General features: G+C 33.2%; 1 protein-coding gene across 1 annotated transcript in view; it reads right to left on the reverse strand.

The window, feature by feature from the left end:
• Positions 1–18,135, reverse strand: part of LOC115886177 (nuclear factor of activated T-cells 5) — a 131,730-nt gene extending 113,595 nt beyond the window's left edge. Inside the window, exon 1 of the mRNA XM_030905260.1 lies at positions 18,080–18,135. The gene's annotated coding sequence lies outside the window, so the exon portion shown is untranslated. The remainder of the gene's footprint in view (positions 1–18,079) is intronic.
• Positions 18,136–21,448: the final 3,313 nt, after the last annotated feature.

The following is a 21,448-nucleotide window of genomic DNA, read 5'->3' on the forward strand; positions in this document are numbered from 1 at the left end:
TCGCTTAAACTAGATTAAATAAATACGCAAAAAAGCTCCCAATTTAAAATATTAAGATATACAGGGTTGAGTTAAATAACTGCAAATATTTTCAGGCCTGGTATTTATACTAAAATATAAAATCCTCAAGTGACTCACTGATTAATCACGATCCTGCTCAAATCATTTAACGTAAAAAGCTCAATTTTGGCATACAGATTGATTTTAGGGTGTAGAGATTCGATAAGAAGGGATTTTTCGAAATTCCAGTTCCAAGGGGGTAAAACCACCCCCCAAATATTACAATATTTTTTATTTAAAAAACGGCCAAGTTTCCGAAAAAACGCTTAAACACGTATATTTTATTTTGTTTTTTACATATTCTAATATTTTTTAAAAATGTATACAGGGTGTTTTGAAAAATCTGGTCATTGATTAATCATGATCCTGCTTAAAGCGCTTGACGTAAAAAGCTTATTTTTGGCAAACGGATTTTTCGAAAGTCAAATTCCAACAAGATGAAACTACCCCTCAAATATTTTGCCTCAAATTAACTACCAAGTTATATAATAATATCGCCATATTGTTTTTTCTCATGCTGACATAGTGAGGAAAATTTATCCAGCTTTATGTTAATGGAAATTCTTGCTTTGCTTTATCATCACCATTACAAATGATTAATTCGACGCCAATGAAGTCGCGGGTATACATATACACTCTAGTAACTTATAAACATACAGAATATGGATAACATAAAAGATGGCAACATTGCATTCTCCCGAAGCACTCAAAAGTTTTTCAATATTTTCCAGAAAATGTCAAAAAAAATATAAAATTTTGAAAAAAAAATTTTCACCAAAAAAAATATGGACGTGTTTCTGGGGTCGAACTATACTGCCAGTTACAATCGAGGTTAAAATACTTGCACTTATTTCTGGGACACCCGGTATTTATTGTTCAAAGCCAATTTACGCTACAAAAACTTTCGTTTGGGTCAAATTATATTCTGTTCGCCTAGGTACAAGGTACTAGTGGTACTACTGAACCGCGAGGACTGGAGCCGAATCGATTTAAAAAATTGATTTTCGAATTTGCTATGCTTCTATACGGTCGCGATTCAGCATGGCTTAAAACAACTAAAGTAGTTTCAGAAAAAAAACTCTCATCGAACGGCGGGAATTCATCAAAAAACCACAAACCGTGTCGAATCGTTATAAATGTTTTATCGATAACAGCGACGACTACGCTACGGTGTTTGGTTATAGAACTATTTAACCAGGAACGGTTGTGTGCAGTTTATTCTTCTAGGAAAATCTCCGGCTAAAACAAAACGCTCGTGAAAGTACTAATAGATGCAGTTTTTCACGTAAAATAAACTGCATCAATGTCTACTGAAAATAAAATAAAGAACGAGATTGATTGGCGTTGGTATTCAATGGAATTTTCTGTAGGTGTCAACCGCTAAGTCGAACAAGTATTAAATATTAAATGAAAATTCTTCTTCTTTTTTTATGAAGGAAAGTACTGGCAGTTCTACCGCAAAAGAAAGTTTGTTTAACCAAGAACTTAACATTTCAGGAGGTATATACATACATATACATACTGCCATTACTCGCTGACAAGTATTTGACACGCATCAGAAGATGGTCACGCAAGGCGTTTTCTTTCATGAGCTTTTCTGTGACTGAAAAGCCCGATACGAGATGTTATCTGTCTACCGCACTCCGGACATTCAAAAATCTCATTGCTTTGTTAAAATAGACTTTTTGTTAAAATAGACTCTTTACTTTTTGGTTGTCGCTGTTAACTGAGTTTACAATTCTTCTCCATTGAGTTCTATTGTGAACTGCTTCTTCCCAATGATTCTGCATGTTAATCCCCTTTAAGTTTTCGTGGAAAATGTCCTTGTACCTTTTGAGTTGTCCACCCGGCCTCCTCTTACCGTCTACAAGCTCACCGTAAAGCAGAGATTCTGGTATGCCATTTTCTTGCATTCTGCATACGTGACCAGCCCATCTTAAGCGGGATTTTGTAACCATGACTTCAATACTCTCGCAGTTCGCTTTTTCAAGGACCGATACGTTTGAAACGTGATGGAACCACCGGAATTTGTGCCACCGGATTCTTAAGAGTTGTCTAAGGTGTCTCTGTCGCAACTTGTTTAATGCGTTTATGTGTCGGCGGTACGGCACCCAGGTTTCGCTCCCATATAACATAGTGGGGATTATAATTGCTCGGTACACTGCAAGTTTTGTTTTTGTACTCAAGTCATGATTGTAGAAAACCCTGTCTTTTAATTTCCAGATGCTCTTGAGGCGCTGCTAATCCTGTGCTGAATTTCAGAGTTGATATTGGCCTTTTCCGAAATCAGACTGCCGAGGTAATTAAATTCCGCTACATATTCCAATAGTTCTTCTTCGATTTTTATAGCATTGTTATGATCTTCTGGGGGAGTGCACATGATTTTGACTTTGTTGATGTTTAGCTTAAGACCCAAAGCCTCGTATGCCCAGGTATATGTGTTCAACATTTCTTGTAATTGTTGTAACGTGTTTGCAACTAGAGCGCAGTCATCAACGTATTGAAGTTCTGTGATGAATTTTGTACGTTTTTTTGCCCTGAGTCTTTTTATATCGAACAGACCACCGTCATGTCTGTATCTAATGCCCAATCCTCTCTCCTGCAGTTTGCTGTCTACTATAATGGAGAGCGCTGCTATGAATATGTTGAATAGGAGAGGCGCTAAGATGTGTCTTAGACAAATACAGGAGTTAGGCAGGGATGTGTCCCTGCCTAACTCCTGTATTTGTCAGGAAGGGATCGCTCAGTGATCCACGATGTGACACTCTTGACTGGTTGTTGTTATGGAGGCTTTTACACACTGTACGAAATTTGTTGGGTACACCGAACTTTTTCATAATTGCCCAAAGTGCATCTCTGTTCACAGAGTCGACCGCTTTTGTTAGATCGATGAATGCAACATAAAGTTTAGACTGCTGCTCTTTTACTTTTTCTTGCAGTTGGCGGATGGAAAATATGGAATCGACGGTGCCACGGTTGGTGCGAAAACCCGTTTGCGATTCTGGAAGGATTTTCTCTATATGGGGGTGCAGGCGATTTGACATAATTTTTGTAAGAATTTTTCCTCCGATAGCCAATAGTGAAATTCCCCGGTAATTTCCTCGGTAAAGGAGGTATATGTCCTTGTCCTCAGAAACAAAAAATGAACAAAGAAAAACTATTTAAAATGTCAAAATGTAATTATTACGAGAACACCTTAGTTTTTCAGCATAGACAGACGTCAATTGAAGAGAACCATTGACGTTTTGATAAACTGACATTATTTCCAAACTTCCAATTCAACTACAAATCAACAAAAAACTACTATCGATAAAATATAAGTCTTTAGTTACGTTATCAATGGCGCGATTATTAAATTCATTGTTGCCAACCATGGACGCCTAAATTTCCCGCTAGCGATTTAAGTGGTAGCTCTTTTAGTAGCATATTTATTTATTGATATTTTGATTCTTTTTTGACGACTTGACACAAAAGGAAACAAAGACTTGTTTTTTTTTTGTTTTTCTACGACGGCAAGACGAATGCCTGTTAGAGCTTTTGCTTTCCGTTATATCGATTTATTATGAAAAGAAGTGGAAGAAGTAGCGATGGAAACTAGTTTTTATTTTTTTTAATTTCCCGTTCGGGAATTATTTGTACGCCTACTAGCAGTGCCTCAAAGAAAATAAGTGGCGAAAAGAAGTATGCTTATGTCGAGTAATGCCGTCAAACGAGATGGATATTATTTTTACGTGGGTATATAAAATTAGTCGATTTTGATGCGATATTTTATGATGGAGAAAATACATTTAAACAGAATTGCCATTCAGGAAAATGACGACTTCCATTATGCTCTCGACCGTGAAAATTATCGAAAAAGACTGTAAAAAACTTAGTTGTGCAGTGTACGATAAATAAAAAAAAATCGAGTTAAATAAAGTCAAAAATCGAGCTAAATAATAGAATAATTTTCACTAGTAAGTAACTATACAGGGTATCCCAGAAATAAGTGCAAGTATTTTAAGGGGTGGTAGATCTGGCTAAAAGAAACATATTATCTCTTTACCATTTTTAAAATAAATTGATAATAACCGAGTTATTTAACACTGAAAATTAAAAAAAATAACGGTAACATTTTGAGAGCCGCCCGCACCAATCAGCCGCAAATACCAAGCAATTACCCGAATCTTAGCTTGTTCGACGCCTAGTTTTGACACATCGACTAGAAATATTTAAAAACGAAATGGAAAATTCAGATTAAAAGTAAAAAACTTACCTAACATTAGAAAACGGACTCTAATGACTTTACAGTTCACCAAATATACCTATACATTTAATAATATATTTTATTGTAGCTCGGGGCCGATACATCGTTTTACATGGGTGACCTTCAACAAATTAGAGACAAGCTGCAATTTTGCATGGAGCTTCATTTTGTAGATCTTTAAACATCCTGAAACCCCAGCGATGAAACGTTGAGCCCGTCACCCCAAAACCACCCCTAAAAGGGGTAAAAATGGTCCTTTTTTTACTTTTTTTCCGATAACTCTAAAACTACGAATTTTAGGAAAAAAGTCGAGAGTAGAAAATTGAAGAGAAGAAAATTTCCTACGATATAGGCAAAGAACCAAAATTTTTAGAATTTCAGTGGCGCAGGTGCGAATTCTTTAATTTAGGAGGATTGTTTTAATAACCCACCATTCTGTGTTTAACTTCAAATGAAAGCATTTTTGAGATACATCTCGACACCAAAATATTTATTAGGATACAAGTCCCTATAAAAACGATCTTTTTAATAAACGTAAGTTACCAGTGGCGGAGAAATTATTTGTAAAACTGCAATTTTTCTTATTCAATGTTTTTAAAATGTAAAAAATGCACATTTAAAAAAATTTTCTCCGCCACTGGTAACTTACCTTTATTAAAAAGATCGTTTTTATAGGAACTTGTATCCTAATAAATTTTTGGTCTCGAGATTTACCTCAAAAATGCTTTCATTTGAAGTTAAACACAGAATGGTGGGTTATTACCAATCCTCCTAAATTAAAGAATTCGCACCTGCGCCACTGAAATTCTAAAAATCTTGGTTCTTTACCTATGTGGTAGGAAATTTTCTTCTCTTCAATTTTCTACTCGTGAGTTTTTTTCCTAAAATTCGTAGTTTTAGAGGTATTGAAGAAAAAGTAAAAAAAGGGCCATTTTACCCCTTTTAGGGGTGGTTTTGGAATGACGGGCTCAACACTTCATCGCTGGGGTTTCAGGATGTTTAAAGATCTACAAAATGAAGCTCCATGCAAAATTGCAGCTTGTCTCTAATTTGTTGAACTTCGGCCTCTATAGGCTCTAGGCTATTGTATAATGGTTTCTTTTTCAAAATGACGAGAAATTTATTAAAATGTAAATATGTTTACTTTTTGGATTGGATTATTGCGCTGTTGAATTTAAAAGAGCCTCATTTTCTGGAATATGTATGTAAATATTTTTTTTTCGGTCTCTCGTGAAGATATATTTATGTAATTCGATATAAATTTGATTCGAAAATGTTGTTTTTGTTCATGCATTGCTTGTTTACGAATATATACTCCCATATATTACACGGTCGAATACGTATATACTAATTTAGCAATATAAACTAAAAACACGAATCTAAAGGTCCGTCTACACATAACGTTTTACCTGCCAGCTTGGTTTCACACAGGTTTCAAACAGGTCAGTCAAAACGTATCAAGTAAAACATTGTGTGTAAACGACAAAACACGGTTCGTTTTGCTTGAAATTAATTAAGACGGAAGACAGCTTTGCGTGTTTACAAATTAAATTTGAGTGCAATTTTGTAGTAAATAAATGTTATACAACAGTCATTACTTATACAGACATTACTCACATTACTGACATGTATAAATGCATATAAAATAAATAATAACACGCGTGAGTTTTTCAAGTTATAACAAACTAGTGTGTTATACCTTCAAAGACACACCATTTTATAGAAATTATTAAGCTTTATTCATAAATTATTTATTGGCTCTGTCATTATAACGGCTCGTTCTGGAACACTTACAGCACCTTGACTCTTCGATATATCATTCCGCAACCGTTGCAGATCGCCATCCTCCATGTCTTTTTAACGTTGTCATAAATCTGTAGAGTTGACTTGAGCATTGAATACTTAGTCCATAAGGATGATGGAACAAATTTCTTCTGTAGTTCAAAGAAGTAAGGAAGCAAAATAGTTCGTTCAATGCTCAAGTCAATACCTTTGACATGTTTTACTTTCATCCATTCTTCAAACGCCTTGAATTCCCTATCATACACGTTACGAGACTTTTCTGACAGTATTTGTGCTGTAGCCGCCACTGCCTGGTTAATAATAATTTCTTGCGGAAGATCTTCCTGAATCATTTTTCTTTAAAATCTGACTTGCTGGTTGATAATTCACTATTTTATCGTTAAAAAATCGCGATTTATCTAAATGACGTCTTAATGTCAGTGCTATTTATTATTTACAAAAAAACAAAACGCACAGTAACAAAAACGCACCCTGATAATTTATTAATTCGCAACAATGAAAGTAGAACTGGTAGATCCTTTTAAATCAATTATTCTTTAGAGATTGGACATGAAACAGTTCTGCTGTTGGATAAAATTTTGTATTTTGATACTTGCGTGTTATAAGATATAAGTCACTTGAGAAAATTAGCTCCCTCGGCCTAAGGGCTAAACATTTCCCAACGTGACTTATACCGGGTGTTGCATCGTCGGACGGGACATAGGAAATCCCATGTAAATTTTAATGGGGTCAATTATTGCCTTCCCTAATTATTTTAGAGAATAATTCTATTTAGGTTTATTGAAGAGCACTAAAACCCACATTCAAAAGAATAACTTTGATATTTTTGATTAGCTCGTTATCTGCCCGATTTCTTTTTAAATATTTCTCCTTTCTTATGGACCTGTATTTACTTATGAGCACCATCAGTCAAGGTAAAAGATAACTGTCAAATGAAGTTGTCATTTCAGAAATTTACCTATTTAGTGCTTTATTATTATTGAAAACTCTTTCTTACATCTGAAATCTTAAAGATGCATTTATAAATACAAATTAATATGAATTAAAGTAAAATAAAGTAATCAATTACAAGGTTAATTATAGTATTATTACAATATTCAATAACTTATTCATTTAGGTACTATTAAATTGTTAGAATTTTAGGATTTAAGAAGATGTTCAAATATTCCTCCCTCGACTGCTAGACAATAATCCAGGAGATGATAAAATTCTCTTCTTACATTCGCTAGTTGGTAAACTGAAATTCTATTGCATTCGGCAGAAATAGCATTTTTTAACTCGTCTAGATTTGGGTATTTTTTATCCTTGTATATCTTGTTTTTTAAATGGCCCCAGAGAAAGAAATCATTTGGCGAAATATCAGGAGACCTTGCTGGCCAATTTATTGTATGATTTAGGCCAATAACGTTTCCGTTAAAACTATTGTCTAAATATTCCCGAACAGCCAGGGTACTATGTGCCGGGCAGCCATCCATTTGGTACCAAACTTCCTGATTTTCCCTAGCGGCATCATGTAAAGCAGGTAAAATATGATTTTCGAGTATAAGAAATAATGGCCCGATAATATTGTGTCCGAATATCCCTGCCCAAACATTTACTTTCTGTGGATATTGCGTCCTTGTATCGACAAACCTGTGTTGGTTTTCTTTGTTCCAATATCGATAATTTTGAACATTGGGTTCATTATTTAAGGTAAACGTGCATTCGTCAGTGAAACATATGTTTTTTAAAAATTCCCTATCCGTGTTTGCTCTTTCCATCATATCAAAACAAAACGCCTGCCGCCGTATTTCGCCCCCATCGAAGGAATAGTATTTATGTCGTTTCAAAATTCGAAACGCTGTAGTGTGATCTATTCCTATTTCATCCTCAAGTTTCCTTGTGCTGATCCATCGTTCTTTTCCACGCACAATAAAACTTCCAAGTCGGTATCATTTCTTGCATCTTCTCTTTGTTCCTGCCTTGCTTCACTTCTGCAGTTATTTATTAGGGTACCTTTGGTCTCAAATCTCTGGATATTTCTTGCGATTGTAGATTTTCCAGGTATCGGTCTATTCGGATACAGAGCAGCAAACATGTCCGACACCTTTTGATAACTATTTCCTTGATAATACCATTTAATCACTAATACTTTTTCTTCGGTAGTGTGGCTAATGTTTTCGATGTAGGTATGAGTTTTTAATAATAATAATAAAGCACTAAATAGGTAAATTTCTGAAATGACAACTTCATTTGACAGTTATCTTTTACCTTGACTGGTGCTCTCACTGATAAGTAAATACAGGGCCATAAGAAAGGAGAAATATTTAAAAAGAAATCGGCGATAACTCGTAAACGGGCTAATCAAAAATATCTAAAGTTATTCTTTTGAATGTGGGTTTTAGTGCTCTTCAATAAACCTAAATAGAATTATACTCTAAAATAATTAGGGAAGCCAATAATTGACCCCATTAAAATTTACATGGGATTTCCTATGTCCCGCTCGACGATGCAACACCCGGTATGTAAGATAACACACTAGTACCATAAATAACTATTATTTACTACAAACCTACTGTATTTTCCTTTTAATTTTGCTAAACACAGTGCTATAATTAATAAAACTGCAAATCAAACTTTCAGTCAATATGCTAGTTTTTAATCCGTCTTCCCTGCCAGGTAAAACGATATGTGTAGACGGGGCTTTAGAGAAGAGATTATAGTTAAAATAGAAAAAATTCTTTAATTTGTTAATTAAGAATAGTCTAAATTATAATTTTTTTTGTCATATATTTAAATTGAATTAATTCAGAAACTGATTTATCGTATTGAAAAAAAAATTCTGATTTCCTACTTGCCAAGGTTGAGTCGTTATCAAACGGTGATAATTTTTGTTGCTAATAGAAAGAAACCATTTTTGTTTTACGTTTGTTGAGCAAGCCATTACTTAATTGTAATAGAACAAAAAGATAAAAAAAGAGGCGTATGATTACATAACTTATATCTATTATACGGAACGGAAATTGATGATCTATGTATTATTCAATCTTATCTATTATATTTTCTTTGATTCTATATCTATATCTGGCGGTATAACTTTATAAAAATGATGTAATATTTATTGTCTTTCAATCGACCCTCAAACACAAATATTTACTACATTCCGGCATGATTGTACGATTTTTTTTCGTGGTGCTCCGTAACAAGGTAGCTAATAATTTTAATGAACCATTCTCAATATTAATTTTATTGGGGGACCGGTAGAAACTACAAGGTCGGTAGGCGGAGCGGCGGTTTTAATTGACGAAATGCTTCAAAACTGGCACAATACAATCGAAAAACGGTTCGGTTTTCGACTATTTTGACGGTAAAAATGGGGACAATCGATAGATATAAATTTAGAGAGTTTTAGAAATTATTAATCGACGATTTTACTAGTCAACACTAACTGATGGGTACAGGCGAAAATAGATCAGATTCACAAAAAGTAGTTTTTACAGAATATCGAAAATAAAGTTTACAGTCATATTAACTATCTCAAAAATGCGATTTGAAAATCATCAGGATAGTCGCTCTTTTAATAAAATAAAATTTGGTCAAGTGCGAGTTGGACTCGCGCACGAAGGGTCCGTACCATTCATTATCTATACAACATAAAGACACTATATTATTATAAACTTTTTTTCCGATTTAGCTGAAATTTTGAATGCGCGTATAAGTAATTTAAAAAAAAATGAAGAAACACATTACTACAAATTGTATTAATCAATTATAAACATGTAAAAAGTAAAAATAAATATGTAAAAATTAAAAAAAGATCGATTAAAAAAAAGTCGCCTTGACTAGGATTCGAACCTGCCTTACTACGGCTCCAACGTCATAGCAGCGTAAAGTCCTAAGGCTTTAACCACGCGGCCACCGAGGACTTGAAAGGTTCATGTAAAATTCTTACTTAAAAGATAATGTTTAGTGAAAGTACTTTTTTATTTATAAACATTTATTTAATTCTGTTTTTAATATTGTTCTTATAGAGGCAACATAGATACATTATCTGTGAAAATTTCAACTGTTAACTTTTTTTTAAATTTCAACTGGGCACTATGTACGCTAATTTTGAGGAAGCATTAATTGAGTGGTTTGATGAACTTACAGAGGCTTAAGTGAAATGAAGACCATCGAGACATTGATTTTTCTCCGAAGAGTAACCATAATTCCGATTCTGAATCTCTTACTTATAGAAGAGAGAAAATTGAATAATCAATACCAGAAAAGAAAGAGATCTGGTATATGGCAACCATATGTCAATAAAAAAATGACAAAAAACAAAAATCTCATGAATCAAATGTGCACGATCCATGTGCGGCAAATGCAGATCCTATATAAGCATATACTTTATTTAAAAAAGTTATGTACATTCCAGGTTTGCAGTTTTGTTGAAAATAATTTATGTTTATTACCTTAGCTTCACATTTCATTTGTTTGTACTTTTAATAATACGGTAAAATCATAAAATATATATGTTTTTAATTTCTATGGGTTTCTTAGCCAAGTTATATTTCTGTTGTCAAAAATTCCTAAAAAATGCGTTTTACTTTATTTTTGTGTCCGTTCTTATTAATTTGTTGAAAAATAATGAAATTGTTTGTTCACAAGTTTGAATATATTGTAAACAATGTTAAAATAACAAGCTTTTTATAAAATATCTTTATCATGTATTTTAAACTGAAAAAAAATTGGGGTCCGTCACGTCGGACCCCAGCATGCCATAACCGTTACAAAAATTCACCACGCCAGTTGAGGGTTAATTTCCTTCTTCATTTGTGTCAAAATACCTAGCCAGTTTTACATAAAACGTTAAATGCCGAACGCTTATTTTTCTACCCCTTCGGACTATTAAAATGGACTCTTAAACCAGGAAATCCAATTGTTGTCCTCGAAAAAATCGACTAAATAATCCAATAACCAATTTCAGACTAATCTTGCTGCAATTATTATCGAATTAAACTGCCTCCTGATCCGCTGTGGCTGGCTCCGCACACTAATCTCCCGCTCCATTTTATTGTGACCGTAGTAATTTAGCGATTTCATTAGGAACACTCGGTTAATTTAAGTTTGGAGAAGCGACGTTATACATTCTAATTACTGGTCGTAATGATCATTGGTTTGGGGTGGGCAAAGTTCCTCCAGATTTATTATGGCTTTTGTCACGAACGACGCTCCCTTAAAGTTGTCTACAAGGTTGTTGCCTGTCAAGTTTGTATCTCTTCGTTTTCTTATTTCGTTACTTTTATATCGATTTAGTGATTTATTTCGTTTTTACATTAATGTGTATTGTTCAATGCCTCTATAAAGACAAAGGCCTCCTCTTTGCTACGGTATTTCATCCAATGAGGGCATGTTCCATTGAACTTTACTTACTAAATTTCTAAAACCGTGAAAGTAATGAAATACTTCAAATAAAACTATAATAATAGAATAGATATTTACGATACAGGTGAGTTAACAGCATCATTAAGATACGCGTGTGTAACTACACAAGTACCTTAATGGAGTAAACTCGCGTGTATTGTACAATATTTTATCTACGTCTAACTATAAAAATAAAAACACACAATGAATTTTAAAAATTATTGTTACTTAACTATATACCTACATTGATTCCTACATTCAATGTAGGAATCAAACATGTAGCGAATGTAAGAGTTTACTTACCTGGGAAGTATTCTAACAGCAAACGGTGGCGCAGACGCGGACATTGTCAGCAGGATCAGGAAGGCGCAGCGAGCCTTTGGCCAACTAAAATCAGTTTGGACCTCCCGTCAACTCTCCATACAAACAAAATTAAGAATATTCAATTCCAACGTCATATCAGTTTTATTATATGGCTGCGAGACATGGAGAGTGACAAAAATATCCATCAACCGTCCACAGGTATTTATCAATCGCTGCTTGCGGAAAATACTTAAAATCTTTTGGCCAGACACTATACGTAACACCGACCTGCTTCATCTTACAAACCACCAAGAAGTAGGCATTGAAATCCGCAAAAGAAAATGGGGTTGGATAGGTCACACTTTGTGGAAACCTGATAGTAATATAGCGAGATCAGCGTTGGAGTGGAATCCCCAAGGAAAAAGAAAGCAAGGACGACCTGCTCAAACATGGAGACGTTCCATACTGGATGAGCTTCAACAAGTAGGGTCGACATGGAAGGAAGTAAAAACAACTGCCAAAAATAGAACCCGATGGAGAGTTTTCACTGAAGCCCTTTGCTTCGCGTAGGAGATATAGGATCCTATATATACAGGGTGGTCCGAACTGTATTCCGGAAACTTCGGCAGCATATTCTGTAGATAAAAATAAGTGAAAATGTTCGTATAGATGTACTACAAAAATGCTTAGTTTGGGAGATACAGGGTGTAGAAGTTTCATTTTTATTTCGATATTTTCCAAATAATTTCTGCAGTAACGTCAATATTTGGATTAAAATTTGTGTCTGGGAGTTTTTTGACATGAGAAATTTGATTTTGATGTCAATATGACTCCTACTAGTAGAGGGCGCCACCTACATATTTTTTAACTGGTTTGAAGAGTAATAATTTGTCGTCCGTACCTGTATAGAACTACTGAGTAAAAGATATAAATTTACGACGCTTTTTACGTAAAAGTCTCTTGGTAAAAATCGCTGCGATTAATGGTTTTCGAGATATTTGGAATCGAAATTATCAATACCTGTCATGACATAAATTAAACATGTTGACTAAATAGTTATTAGACTGAGATCATAAATTTGAAATGTTTTTGTACCAAAAGTTCAATAAAAACTGTTTTATAATCATTTTTTTTGCAGAAAAAATATGATTAATTTAAAAAAATAAAAATTTCCCAAATTTATTATTTCAGTGAAATAACTATATACACAACGTGTTTATTGTTCGTTAATAATGGCATGTATTGACTATTTCCATTCTAAATATCTTGAGAACGGTTGCTCGTAGCGATTTTTACAAAGAGATATTTTTTACGTAAAAAATCACAGAGATGTATATTTTTTCCTTCGGTAGTTTTATACAGGTACGCACAAAAAGTTATTACTCTTCAAAACAGTTAAAACACATGTAGGTGGCGCCCTCTACCAGTAGGAGTCATATTGACATCAAAATCAAATTTCTCATGTCAAAAAACTCCCAGACACCAATTTTCATCTAAATATTGACGTTACCTCAGAATTTATTTGGAAAAAATCGAAATGAAAATGAAATTTCTACACCTTGTATCTCCGAAACTAAGCTTTTTAGGACATACATTTATACGAACTTTTTTACCTATTTTATCTGCAGAATCTGCAGCCGAAGTTTCCGGAATACAATTAGGACCACCCTGTATAATATTATATACCTATCCTAAAAATCAATTACCTTAATACCTTTGTTCAAATAACACCATGCATGGCAATGTCAATATGACAGTAAATAATATTGATGTCACTAGTTTAAAAAATGAGTGATTCGGAAAGTATTCCCTCTGACACTGAAGAAGCTATTTCCGGATTGCTTCCAGCAAGATCGAAACAGAAGTATAAATATAAATACTCTAAGTATGAAAAATGGCGCACCGAAAAAAAGTACACAACTATGGAAATGAAAAGGTACTCATAATATATTTTTCCAATTTAGTGCATAATAAATGTTTTACAAAATCGAATTGATGGTTACTGAGTTGATCGCTCTTAAGGCTGCTTGACTATCGGGTAAGATAACTGTTTCTATTTAGTTAAACATTTGATGGCTTTTAGTCATATAGAAACAAAATACCATCTTTTTGAAAAGGTTTGAAAAAACTAAATGATGGTCATGATATTGCTACCATAATAATGCTTTAATAATTTTAATAATTAGAGTTCTGAAAAAAAAATGTGTGATCTGTTTCTTTTATATTAAGGATAATATCACGATATAGGTCTTCCTATGGCTACGTTTGTGGTTTGAGTATTTTAGCTGGTATTGACTGATATGTGTCATGTTCAATTTGTTTTGGATTAGGAATCAGCCCGTTTGCGGCTTTGCTCTATTACATCGGTTCCAGAAAATGTTTTTGAGGTGACCTAGTTCTCAGGAGGGAATATAATCTCTTTTTTGGATTAGAGAAAGAGGAATATTTTTGACTTTAGTATGTTTCTGTTAATCTACTTTTAAAATTCGAAAATATCATAAAGATATTATGTTTTCTTTGTTTATTTCTAAGATTAGATCCGATTAGTTCAAACTTATTTAAGTCCATTAACATCTACAGATGCTTGGCCACTACATTGATTTATGTTTGAATTTTAACTAAGTGGAAAAAAATTATATGTTTTTTGTTGTAAATATCTCTTGACACACCCTGTATATTTTTAAAGATTAGACCTAATTAATAAAATTCTTTCTTTACAGGGTGAGTCTTAAATAAGCGCAAATATTTTCAGGGCTGGTAGATCTCGATAAAAAAGAAACATATTTTCTCTTTACCGTTTAAATAAGTCCAAAATAACCCAGCTATTTTACTTTGAAAATTTCCAAAAAAAAAGTATTTTTTGTTTAAATTTTGAGAATCACTGGATCTTTTCTAGGTTTCTTTTTTGTAAATTTAATCTACTACCTATGTTGTCATATTATCAAGAAATTATGTTTTTCAACTGAAAATTAAAAAAATCATTTTTTTTTTCAAAAAATTCCAAATGTACCTACCTCTAAAAATGTTTGCACTTATGTAAGACTCACCCTGTAAAATTATACTAATTAAAAATTAAGAAAAATACGTAACCAAAGATTGAGACGACTTTTCACAACACAGATGTTGACATCGCCAGACTTGAACTTTACTTTTACCACATTTATCTTTTAAATATCGCACTAAAAAAAGTCTAGCAACAATTAATCTCTATTTCTCTCTCTGCTACAGGAAATATCATCTCTTTTCTTTTTTTGGAGGTTATCAAAACTCGACAGAGCAATGTGACCAATTAAAGCAAAACGAATTATCGGTTACATCACTGTAATTAATTTCGATGTTTTCGAATTGCGATAAAAATAAATTGGTGTAACGTGGCGCCATTATTCTACAATAACTTTTCGTCGTGCGTTGACGGATGTCTGTCCGTGCGTATGTGTGCGTGTAGGTTCTGAATGTTCAGACTAACAATGAAAAAGAAATAATATTTTTGTATATTAAATTAGATTTCTGAAATGGCTATCGGCCTGTCCCCTTCGATATTTTCAGATCTAATGTAGTACTCTTCTCCACCTCTAGTTTATATTCTCCACCCCTATCTATCCTTTTCAAAAAGTTCAATTAATTGGAGATTGAACCCTCCATAATACCCATTTGGCAATGGCTTATCACAGTCTAATAGTACAGAGAATCGTACATTTCGAAGGTCGTCACACAGTGGTTCAGATTGCCAAAAAGTGGCGCATAGGATATTTTTAATTTTATTACAAATTCTAGACTTATTAGGTTTAATGGCGGATTTATTAACATGACAAAGATAGTCCAAGGAATAAACAAAATATATTTCAGACTATGTTTGTTTAGTATAAAAATATTAAAAAAGGGGGATTTTCTATGAATTTTATTCAAAAATTATAGTTTTTAAAAAGGTTTGAAATATGCTTCGAACCTAGTCAAAAAAAGAATACCCATTAGGTTTGAACCTAGTCAAAAAAAGAATACCCATCTGGTCCAAATTAAAGAAAAAAACATAAATTGCAATATGCCTTAAATGGAGTCTTCAAACTCATTTTCTTCATGACATGATTCACCACCACTTTCTTCTAGTTCTTCTTTACTATATGATGACAATAATATTGGGTTGCCATATGAGTGTCATCTGCGGGTGGCATTCTAGATTTGAATATGATTGAGTTTCTTGTAACAGTTAAATTTCATCGCTACGACCTCTGTGTGCTAGCTCATAAAATATCGCAAATAGCTATTATTTTTGCATCATGTTTACTATAATTTTATTGTTAAATATTATTATATTTAAATTTTACGATTATGCAAACCGATAGACACCGCGATATTATACAGCTACAGCTCCACAATATTGTCACTGGCCCAGCATTAGAATTTTTGTCGACCTCTCTTTATCTTTGGTCATCACTTGTCACTTGTCACTGTCAGATCAAATCAGATGTTTTTGGATTTATTTATCCTTTGTTTTGGTTATTGAAATTTTATAATTATCAGATAAAATTTCGTAGTTAAATTGGTTATTTTTGATGTGAATCGCAGTGTGCAATTCGTTCATTTAATTGTGGGAATTTGTAAGTTAAGTTCGTTCATTGACCGGATATGAAATATGGGTATGGAAAATATTCTAGAACATCGTTTTTTTATTTATGCCTTTTTGTGAGTGGGACTAGTCGAGATATATAGTTCCCTATCTCTATCCTGGAAGGGGATTTCCGGTTGAAATCTGATTTTGTGAAGGAAATCGAATCCTTGCATCACTTCTTGTGTATCCACCGTCAGAATATCATCGTGAAGAACTGGCTGCATTTCGTGAAGCATTCCCTGTTGGTGAATAGCAGGTCTTCGTAAAGAAGGATTAAGGCTTCCGAAACACATTTGGTCAGAGACGTGGTTGGATTTTGTTGATTTGCATGGACCGCCGACCAATTTCCGCAATGGGATTAAAATAGCCAAATTTTCCGACCGATATTCCGATTACACGTGCCCAAGAAATCCCCGAATAGTTCCAAGGTATGCTATAATTCTTCTGCCTAGTCTAAGTCAATGCTCAACTGATTTTTATTCGTATTGTTGACTGGTTTTCGACTTTTCCACGCCCACGTGGTGTAGAAAGATTAGTTGAGTGTTATCTTTCTTAAATCTTATTTGGTTGTTCGTAATTGTAGAGCAAGAAGACCGATCCAGACCGTAGCACAGAACAGTCCAGAATTCCATCCGTTCCTGTTGTCCGTGTAGAGGTACCCGTTGGACATCATAAACCCTCGTTGAGGTAAAGTTCAGATTTGATTAGTCCTTCTTTATTACCTTTATTAACTCCTACACGTTGTGCTAGTCCTTGTTCTATAATTGAGGCTCTTTTCTAAGACAACCAATATTATTTAGGGTTCTTTATGTCACCTTTTGAAGTCCTGCACCTGCCTGGTATCTGTACATTTGCTGACGAGCTCCAGTGACAGTACACCTAGATGCTGTACACCGCTGTAGCAACCCTGTAGCTATATGCCGTAGCTCAGCCGGAGGAAGTTTTCAAGTATATCACATCGAGTAGAGTAAGACTGTTTAGATATTTGTATAATTTTAGATTTAATTTATGGGTATAAACCACCCAGATTGTATCTAGTATTAAGTTAGATAAGGGGGTTTGATGTCATAGGTTTAGTTATTACATTTAATTTAAAATTCTATTTTCTTTTCCAACCTTTCCAACCTTTTGTTCGGCTGATAGTTTCTCTTAGTGTATGTATGTAATCAATCGTGCTGAAGCCGCTTCTAAAGCCTGCTTGTTCCCCTGGTTGTGCATAAAAAGTATATCATTTTCTATGTCGAAATTATATACAGACCTTGTTTATGCGTTTAACATACATGTTTGACAATTTGCCAAAAAAAAAGCATCAGATACAGACAAAGTTCTAACAATAAATCTCAAAATTCCGAGAATACTGAATGAATAACCTGTAGATATTTGTGGTTAAGAGAACATAAATTCCTCAATATCACATTAAATCTTGTTAGTTTATTGTTTTTAAGCAAAAAAATAATACTACTTTAGAAAAAAAAGACTGATATACGTTATTATTGCTATTATTATAATTGCTTTAAAAGTACGTATATTCAGCTTAGTTTGTACAATATTTTGTAGAAATGTACAAACCAAAAATAAAAACTTATTACAAAAAACAACAAAAATTCATAACAACGCCAATAGTTCTTAATTACTGATACAGAATCACCACTAAAATTATTTTTCTAACTTACCTTTATTAGACGACTTGTTTTTTGCAGTTTCCTCGTCTTCAGGCTCCGCTTTATCATCTGGAAATAAACAAAAAAATATATATTTATATTAGAGAGGCAGAAGAACGACACTTAGCATTGTGTAAGTTTTACAGATAATATAATAGTCACTAAAATTAAACTAAAAGAATTTCGGACTTCCATTGTCTTTATTTATTTTTTATTACAAGTAAATAAATGTTTAAATATGTTTGTGTATTATTCACTCAATCCAGGTTATATACCGAATAATTTAATGATGTTTACCATCTGAAAATACTCCATGTTGATGCGAAAATAGCAAAGAAACCCGCTGTAATTATCTCCATCTCGTCAAAGTACAAAAAAAAACTCTACAAATAACCAGCTACACTTCTAATGCTCATTAAGGGATCAATGGAAAGTAATTTCGTATTGATTTCTGTGCCGGCGCGTAAGTAAGACGCGTCCAAAACAGGAAAAACACCAAATATACCAGAGAAATTAATAAAAATGTGAATAAAAATATTTGATGTATAGGAGAATTTGAAGAAAAAAATGTAAATAAAAACATGGAAATGTGTCACAGCTACTTTTGTGCTTAATAAAATTACTGTTTTGTTCCTCCTTACAACTCTAATATTAATGCTTATTTAAGCATTAATGCTTATTTAAGCATTAATATTGCTAGGATGCCAAGTATGTGAATAACCATACCGGGTCCGTCTCGAAAGTGGCTCACCCCTATAACTTTTTTATTTTATCAGATAAAAAAACGAGATTTGGTATGTTAGTATATGACATAAATTAGGATTTATTGACGTATTCAATTGTTTTCGGTCACTTTCTGTTTCACCGGAAATGACTACAACTTTTAATTTTTAAATGACAACCTCGGTATTTTGTTACTTTATTAACTTTTGACATTTTCAAATATGGTTTATTTGAAATTGCAACATGCGATTCATAACGACAATTTGACTCGAAATACGAAGTGTGTGGTATCAAATTAGTCGTAAAAAAATGGTTTTTCCAAATATGCTAATGAGTCACCCTCGTTCCATTTGAAAAAATTGAAATATGATTAAAAATACGATTTGGGCATCTTTTAACCACCCAGGACAACACAATAAAAACATTAGACGATCAAATCTATTTTTCTAAGGCTCCTTGATTAAAAATTAGTGTTTTTAACACAACCTTGGCACTCTAGATTGAAATTTAAAATACAATTTTGTTTTAAGCGAAAATGTCAAAAGTTGACAAATGATATATGATATATCAATCTATTCAGAGTGTAATTTTTTATTAAATACAGTAAAAAAATAACGAGGGTGCCATTTAAAAATCAAAAGTTGTAGTCATTTCCGGTGAAACAGGAAGTGACCGAAAACAATTGAATAAGTCAATCAATCCTAATTTATGTCATATACTAACATACCAAATCTCGTTTTTTTATCTGAAAAAATAAAAAAGTTATAGGGGTGGCCCAATTTTGAGACGCACCCGGTATAACGTACTTAGTGCATAAAGAAATAAAAATTAATAGTAAACTTTTTTAGACGATTGGAATTGACAAAGATATTTTTTAGGGCTCAGTTAATTTTCAAAATTTCGAAAAAAGAAACGAAAATGGCCAAATCTAATCTAACCAAAAATGTCTCACGTCCAAAACGAAACAAGGTCAACGTGCCCAAAATCTATCATTACCATCAAATTAATAAACACATTTTTAATGTTTTTAATGGCGATTGCACTTAGGAGCGCATTAATTTTCGAAATTTCCAAAATTATTTTCGATATTATTTCAAATTAGATTGTCCGGTGGAAAAATACCGAAATATATAGAGTATTTAAAATGGGTACGGGAACATTAGTCATAAGCCAAGCATTTGGACTTATTACTACACTAAAATATGCTAAGTACCAAGAACAATGAGGCGTTTATTGAAAACTCGGTGCCATTATGTAATGAAATGGTAGTTTAATACCAAAAAATCGATATTCTCTATAATTATGTTCTGTCTAAATATGGCAACATAGGTGGTAGATTAAATTTACAAGAAAGAAAACCCAGAAAAGATCGAACGGTTTTCAAAATTTAAACAAAAAAAAATGTCTGGTTTTTGGGAAATTTCAAAATAAAATAACTCGGTTATTTTGGACTTATTTGAAAAACGATAAAGAGAAAATATGTTTCTTTTAAACCAATGAATACAGAACAACAAACAAAAAATGTAATATACCAAATACCATGTGAATGCGATACATTTTACATTGGTGAAACATCTAGACCCTTAAATGTTAGAATTAAAGAACATAAAGATTATTTAAGAAAGGAAGATTTTCACAAATCTAAGATTTGTCAGCATTCATGGGACGCAGGGCACAGAATAAATTTCAATAACGCCAAAATTATAATGATAGCCTCTAAAATAAAAATAAAAGAGGCTTTTTTTAATTCAATCCAATAAAAATAAATATATTGCTCATGCATCTGTATATGTTAGTAATGTATGGCAATCGCTTCTTTGATTTTAAAGAACATAACATACGTAAAATTTAAAAACAATCATACAGAAAGTTTGAGGCTTTTTGGTTTTACCTTATTAAATTTTCAACCTAATTTGAACTCCTCCAAATAAGGTCCCATTTAAAATTATTAACAACTAAATTTTAACCTAACTTGAAAACCAAACAATGCCTGCGACCCCCGAGTCAAATTTGAGGTTATAATAAAGTAACATTTGACCTACTTTAAGTCCCTGTAGTCTTAATGCCCTCAATAGGTTATCAGTAACTAGATTTTAACAATGCCAGCTAACTCCAACATTGCTACTTCTCAAAGGCATAATTTTAGGTTATTATTAACTAGTTTACGACCTCATTTTTAGATTTCTCGCACTTTATTCCCTACAAGAATAGTGGTTACTTTTCCGTGGTCAATGGTTTTTTCCCCTTCCTATGCTACTTGGGATGTGCACTATCAGGCATGATCTATACATGCGAAACCCGGACACTTAAAACGGACATTACAAGGAAACTGCAGGTCCCGCACAAAGCTCAATGCATCGAAATATGCTGAGAATAAGCAAAAGAGACCGTGGATACGACAAAAGATCCAGATAATAGATGTTTTCCACAGAATCAAATGGCAATAGGCAGGACACCTGGCAAGAAGGATGGACCACAAAAATTACAGCATGGTACCCCCGAGGAATTAAGAGACCTAGAAGAAAACCGAACCGGAGATGGGACCATAATATTAGAAAATTAGTAGTGATAACTTAGGCCCGCATAAACAAAAATACACAACAATGGGCCCAATTACAAAAAGAGTATCTAAATATGTGAGCCTACACCATAATTGAA

The sequence above is a fragment of the Sitophilus oryzae genome, unplaced genomic scaffold (genome assembly GCF_002938485.1).
Source record: "Sitophilus oryzae breed Bouriz unplaced genomic scaffold, Soryzae_2.0 scaffold_471_pilon_pilon, whole genome shotgun sequence".
Classification (NCBI taxonomy): domain Eukaryota; kingdom Metazoa; phylum Arthropoda; class Insecta; order Coleoptera; family Curculionidae; genus Sitophilus; species Sitophilus oryzae.